Source organism: Fomitiporia mediterranea (genome assembly GCF_000271605.1).
Source record: "Fomitiporia mediterranea MF3/22 unplaced genomic scaffold FOMMEscaffold_5, whole genome shotgun sequence".
NCBI classification, from domain to species: domain Eukaryota; kingdom Fungi; phylum Basidiomycota; class Agaricomycetes; order Hymenochaetales; family Hymenochaetaceae; genus Fomitiporia; species Fomitiporia mediterranea.
This window is the reverse complement of record NW_006760390.1, coordinates 118,094-125,845: the sequence shown is the minus strand read 5'-3', so window position 1 is coordinate 125,845 and position 7,752 is coordinate 118,094.

The window sequence follows — 7,752 nt, the reverse complement described above, 5'->3', positions numbered from 1 at the left end:
CTTTTGAATTTTTTGTTCTTCCTCTGTACTAGTAATAAAGAAATTCAAAAGAATATTTCTAATTTTGTTTTGAAATTATGTTTTAGATTATTATCTCTATTTATTTTAAGATTTCACAAATGAAGAAATGTTAACAATAATTTCTAGTTTTTGTATAAAGAAAGTTTTAAATTTTGTTTATAATTTTTGCTGGTCAAAAATGGGAAAATAAATTTCAAATAATGTTTATCATTATGTAAGTTATTTTTTAAGGTAAGGAATTGTGAAATGCCCTATGTGTACCAGTAGTAAGATACAATAAGGGTTAACTCTCAACCATTATAATACCTTTCTTTGAATCTACTATATTACTCTAAGTCTAAAGAATGTCTGTCCCTTTAATAGTTGTCAGAAACACAAGGACAATATACAGAGCTTAAGAATGCCTCAGGGATTACTTTGTACTAGAGCTTAAAAACACCTTAGGGATTACCTTGTGTTAGTACTGAGGAACCCTTTACACATACCTTGGACTTCTTACTTCTATCTGATAGTGTTATGGTTCTCCACTCTCTTACCTTCAGTTCTGTACCAGAACTCAGGACTTCTGTCCCTCAGGGGCACTGTTTATAGACTATATGTGTGCTGACTCTTACTACTACCCTTCCTTACTTCATCATTCCATTCCTTTGACTACTCCTTCATTCTTTGTTCATTCTATAGTCTCTTACCCTTTGTCCATCCCTTCATTCTTTGTACCTTTATCTTTGACATTCCTTTCTTTCTTTCTTTATAGCTTATCATTCTTAGTAGCTCATACTCCCTGAGTACTCTTGTGTAGTTTAGTATATATAGGCATACAAGATCAGACTGGTCCTGTAGTCTTGATCTTGTCTACTCTAGGTAGTCCTGTACTCTTAGGCTCACTCTATATACTCTGCTCTTGTCTCACTCTCTCTCTCTGCCTGTTCTACAAGTTTTGACTACATTCTAGTACTTACATTCTGTATTTCTATTGTGTAGGATAGTTGTAGCCTGGGTCCCCTTACTAAGCCTTTGGGTCCCCTCTATACTGTTACTGACATCAGATTAAGACTCCCTATTACCACCCTACAACTCTCCTACATTTTGAGCATTAGTACTCACTATTGTGTTGATCTCTTTTCTTTGTCCCAACCCTTTTACATTTTTAACTTTTAAACTTTTTAAACCCTTTTAAAACTTTTACCACCCTTCTTCTATTCATTACCCCTTTTAGTTTAGTACTGATTCCTTTGTAGTATAAACATGGACCCTCCTACACCAACTGCCACCCCTACTGTCCTACCAGATTAGCAGTTACAAGCAGAACTAGCTCAATACATACAGACCTCTATCTAAGAGGCCTTTGCCAACCATGTGCCCCCAGCCCCTTCAGAACCCATTCTAATCATTCCAGAAGTTGTAACCTGTTCTAGAAAGAAAGTGTATGTAGCCTGCCCTTCAGACTTTAATAAGTAGTACTTTAAGGACTTCCAGTGCCAAGTCAAACTATATATGGCTACTACTTCAACCAATCTATCCTCAGATCTCAATCACATCCTATTTGTCCTCTCCTTCATGAAGGAAGGCAACACAGCCACCTGGGCCCAGAACTGGATCAAAGGACATTAGATTGGAAGCCTGATCTGACTTCAGAACAATGAGTTGTATTCAGAATTCATAGGGCAGCTCTGTACTTCCTTCATTGATCTGAATAAGAAGTACAATGTACAGAACAAGCTTGTGTCTCTGTAACAGGGCAAACATTCTACTGATGCCTTCTTTCAGGAGTTCAATATCCTGGCCCAGAAGGCAGGATTTGTACTCAGGTTTGATAATGTCCTTATTAGAATGCTTGAAAAAGCTCTTCACCTAGAACTGGTTAATAAGATTCTTAGAATGATACTAGAACTGGTTAATTACACTGAGTGGAAGACACACACTATCTCCTTCAACCAAGCTGTAGCTCAGATGTGTCAAGTCTGTACAGAATGCTTACACATGTGTCTGGCTCTGACAGTTCTGAGCCCTCAGATTGATCTGCCTGTAATTTGTAATCAATCTGTTCTAATAGACATTAGAGAAGCCTAAAAGTGAGGAGTATACTTTGCCTGCAGAAAGTCAGGGTACTAAATTAAGGACTGCCTACAGAAGTAACAGCATATCTGTCAGGTCATTAGAGTAATAATGAGTGACAAACAGGATTTGTAGTAAGAAGCCTTTTCTACAAATTCAGAAGTCACCTTAGAACTCTCAGACCCTGACTATATACCTTAGGATTTTGTGGAGGCCTAACAGTGAATGTAGTACTGAAGGGCTATGACTCAGATTTTTTAATGACTACTTTTAATTCAATAGACACTGTAGGATTAGAAGTAAATAAAGTAAGAAAAGCAGAAAAAGTAGAAAAAGTAGAAAAAATAAATTAACAAAATTATTTATTAGAAAGAAAAAAGTTGAAAACAAAAGTAGATAGTTCTCCTATTTCTTCTGATTCTTTTGATTCTTCTCTTTGTACTTCATCTGAGTCTAAATCTGTACAATCTAACCTACTACTTCTGTGTTTCAGGATCTTAGAACATTCAGAATACTACCTAGCCCTGTTTACTACTCAGTAGTTTGTCTATAGTATTAAGTAGGGATGGCCTCAGCTGAGTTCACAGCTAAGAACATGGGTCTGTTCTTGTTGAAAGAGAGAGGTTAATAAGGAAATGTTAGTGTATATACTTACCCTCTTAGACAACAAGACTGTACAAGCTGTATGTTCCCTTCAGAACAAGTAGTAGTTCATCAGAGGACATTCCAGGTACTAGCTCTAGGTCCCTGTCCTCTTGGCTCCCTTCTCAGGATCCTCTCAGATCTGAACAATAGCTCTGGTAGACAGTAGATACACTAGTTTGTATATTAATAAGGTCTTTGTGTAGGAACACTACCTCCCTACTCAATGTGTTCTACTTCTAATCCTAGTATACAATACAGACAAAACCCTGAACTGGAATGGTCAGATTACTGAGTTTGTCCAACTATGAATGACTATTCAGAATCATAAGGAAAGTATTGAGTTTAGAGTCACTAACCTTAGAAAGACAGACATCTTCATTAGATTCAAATGGCTCAAGGCTTACAATCCTACTATTAATTAGTTAGAGTAGACACTTGTGTTTAATTAGTGTTCTGAGTCTTGTAACTACCTTGTACTACTGTTCTAAGTCAATACAAACACTTCTAATGTTACTAACAGTTCTGATGAAGGTGACCAGTTGTTCTTCTTCAACTAGGATAGATATGTGGATACATATTCTAGTCAAGGTAGAACAGAGTTGATCTAAAGGATATCTGAGACAGAACCAGTCTGGAACCCTCTCAGAACAACTCTACTCTAGAACACACATAGACCCAGACTACTGGATTTTGTCTGAGAGTTCCTCAAAGTCTTTAGTAAAGAGGAATTCAATTAGCTTCCTAAACACTGTCTCTAGAACTATACAATTGAATTGACTAAGGGTTTCCAACCTAAGGATTGTAAGGTCTACCTACTCAACAGAGACAAGTAGGAGGCACTTGATGAGTTCCTTCAGGAAAATCTTCAGAATGGCTGGATCTGACCCTTAAAGTCCTCTATAGCCTCCTCTTTCTTCTTTGTCAAAAAGAAAGATAGGAAGCTCTGTCTAGTCCAGGATTATTGTTGTCTTAATAAGAGTACTGTCAAAAACAAGTACCTGCTCCCTCTAATTCAGGAGCTCATTAATAAGATGTATACATCTAGGGTTTTCACTAAGTTGAACATTTAATAAGGGTACAATAATATTTGGATATAAGACAGAGATGAGTGGAAGACTGTGTTCTGAACCAATTGTAGATTGTACAAACTGACTGTAATGTTCTTCAGACTAACTAACTTGCCTGCAACATTCCAGTCATTCATGAATCACATTCTCATAGATCTGATTGACTTAGAGCATGTTGGTGTGTATCTAGACAACATTCTGATCTTCACCTAAACAGTTAAGCACTATTACTAACTAATCTAAGCAGTTCTATAATAGCTCTAAGATAATAAACTGTTCCTCTAAGAAGTAAAGTACTCTTTTGTACAGGAGTCAGTAAATTATCTAGGCTTTGTGATTGGTGGAGGAGAGGTCTGTATAGATCTAGCAAAGGTAACTACAGTTCAGAACTGGCTACAACCTTAGAACCTGAAACAGGTCCAAGTGTTTCTTAGGTTTGTAAACTACTACTAATACTTCATTCAAGGCTTTAGTACTATTGCTCAGCCCCTTTACAATCTTACTAGCAAAGATGTTCCTTAGTAATAGGATGATCAGTAGCAGTCTGTGTTTGAGTCCCTCAAGCAGGCCATTACTAGCAAGTCTGTATTAGTAGTTCTGACAGTTACAGACAAGTTCTAAGTCAAAGCCAACTCTTCCAACTTTACAAATAGAGTAGTACTGTCCTAGTTTATTGACAGAAAGTAGTATCTAATAGTGTTCTGATCAGAATCCCTCTCTACAACAGAACAGAACTACCCTATCTATAACAAGGAACTCCTTACAATTGTCTGTTCCCTAGAGGAGTAGTATTAATATCTCCTTAGTACTGTACAGAAGTTTAAGATTTAGAGTGATCACCTTAATCTCTAGTATTTCCAGGCACCTCAGAAGCTCAACCACTACTAAGCCTACTAGATGTTAGAACTGTAGGACTATGACTTTGTACTGACCCACAAACCTAGAACACAAATGACAAAAGCTGATTTACTCTTAAGACAAGTAGGTCATAAAAGGGGGGAGAATAATAATGAAAATCTTGTTCTCTTAGACAATTCCTGTTTTACATCTGAGACAATCCAAGAGATCTGACTCGAATCTAAGAATGTTGACTTTGTTACTCACATACAGTAAGCTCTGAAACACATACAGGACCAGGTTGTAGTAAAGCAGTTAGAGAAGTAAGCTAGGGATTAGGAGGAGGATAAGGATGGACAAGTTTACTAGGAAGGCTGACTGTACATTCTGAAGGATCAGAAGCTGTAGGAGGACATTGTCTGAGCTTATTACAATAATCTGACTGTAGAACATTCAGACTGACACAAAATGCAGGAACTTATTACTCAGAACTACTAGTGGCCAGGAATGTAGAGGGAAATCCTAAAGTACATGACTAGTTACAATATGTGCCAACAGACTAAGGCCTACCAGACAAGGGTTTGAGCTCCCCTACATTCACATCAGATTCTGGATCACTCTTAGGAAGAAGTCTTAGTAGACCTGATCAGTAAGCTACCTAAGTCTTAGGGTTATAACACTATCTGTGTAATTGTTGACTGATTCTCTAAGTAAGTCTATACAGTTCTAACCAGAATGGAACTCACTTCTGAAGGTATAGTATACATCTATCAGGATCACATCTTCTAGTTGTACAGACTCTCTCAGAAGCTCATTCACAATTGTAGACTGTAATTTGAGTTGAAATTCATGTAGGACTTGTATACACTTCTCAGAATTCAAGGGAACCCTTCTACTGTCTATCACCTGTAGACTGACAGTCAAACTGAGTGAGTCAATCAGGAGATTGAGCTCTACCTCTGGATGTTCATCAATCATTAGTAATCAGATTAGTCTGAATGGTTAGCTCTGACAGAATTTGTACATAATAACTAGCAACACTCTGTAACAGGACAGTCTCTATTCTTCCTCAATCATGAGAGACATCTGTACTAGGGGACAGTTCTGAACCAGAATGACAGTTCTGAATCTGTAACAGACTTTGCAGAATGGATACACAGAACCAGAGAGGACACACAAGCTCTTTTAGAAAAGGTAGTACAGGTTATAAAGTAGAACTATGATCAGAAGAGGTTTGTGGCCAAGGATTACCAGCCTAGTAATAAGGTTATACTGAAAGCTATTAATCTGACCTCAGATCACCTAATAAAGAAGTTGGACAACAAGTGCTTCAGACCCTTTGTCATTAAAAAGAAGGTCAGCACCTCTGTCTACAAACTCTAACTTTCAGCAATATGGAAGTACATACACTCAGTGTTCAACAAGGTTCTACTGTCTTAGTACTACAATCCTAGTTTTCCTTCACAACAAAGACCCTCTCTGCCTCTACTAGAACTCATTAGTTCTGAACTAGAATACAAAGTAGAGTATGTAGCAGATACTAAGTTAGTGTACAGAAAGCTTAAGTTCCTTATTTACTAGAAGGGATACTTAGTTGAGGAACATACTTGGGAACCTGCTAAGAACCTCACCCATACTCCTAAGGCAATCCAAGATTTCTATCAGCTTCATCCTAGTACTCTGTACAAACTCAGCCTTACAGATTTCCAAGCCCTACTGTTCCAACCTATGCCTGAGCTACTAACTGAGCCTTATGTTTACTAATTAGGACAATTAGTTTTAGAGGGGGAGTGATGTTACAGTTCTCTACTCTCTTACCTTTAGTTCTGAGGGTTCTACACTCTTCTGTACTAGAACTCAGGACTTCTGTCCCTCAGGGGTGCTATCTATAGACTATATGTATACTGACTCTTACTACTACCCTTCCTTACTTCATCATTCTATTCCTTTGACCACCCCTTCATTCTTTGTTCATTCTATAGTCTCTTACCCTTTGTCCATCCCTTCATTCTTTGTACCTTTATCTTTGACATTCCTTTCTTTCATTCTTTGTAGCTTATCATTCTTAGTAGCTTATACTCCCTGAGTACTCTTGTATAGTTTAGTATATATAGGCATACAAGATCAGACTGGTCCTGTAGTCTTGATCTTGTCTACTCTAGGTAGTCCTGTACTCTTAGGCTCACTCTATATACTCTACTCTTGTCTCACTCTCTCTCTCCACCTGTTCTACAAGTTCTGACTATATTCTAGTACTTACATTCTGTATTTCTGTTGTATAGGATAGTTGTAGCCTGGGTCCCCTTGCTGAGCCTTTGGGTCCCCTCTACACTGTTGCTGACAGATAGTCTAGCCACTTATTTACACTCTTACACCCTCTTCTACTCTCCCAACTATTAGCCCTGATTTTAAGAATCTGTATGGCTCAATATGTTACATATACCTATTATGTCATTTTGTTAGATAGGACAACACACAAGTGTACTACTGTAAGGATTTGATTTACTAGTTTGTATTTTATTATTACTACATTACTGATTGTATCAGATCATTATATAGTAGAACTCACAAGCACATATATTCTTATTATAGTTAGTTATACTTCCTCCTTATGTATTTACACATGTATACTCTTATAAAAGACAGTATTGACTGCTAGACAAAGGGATTCTTTTCCCCTGACTCCTTACTCAAGTACTAGGTTATCCTAGTCAGTAGTTGAGTAAACTAAGAGTAATTAGAATTCTCTTGTAAGAAACAGTGAGTTTTCTTACATATTTTTAACTATACCCACCTAGTATCAAAACCTCTTACTAGATACTGAGGAACCAAAGGGTCTGATCAACCCTAGGTCTCCCTCATTGTCTAGTACCTATCAGGAATTTTTAGTGAGTAAAGTTATGATTTTTGAGTAGAAACAGAGACTACTTGCTAGATTAACCTCTAGTAGGTTTACAATACTTTAGAATACTACAGAACACTTCTGTAACACATTATTACATATTAATATAGACTAGTACTAGATATGCTAGAGGTTTGTATTGATCAGATGGGTCAAGGACCAGGCATCTGTAAAGGCAAAAAGGAACAAACAAGTGTGTATTAAGTTTACAAGTAATAGACAACA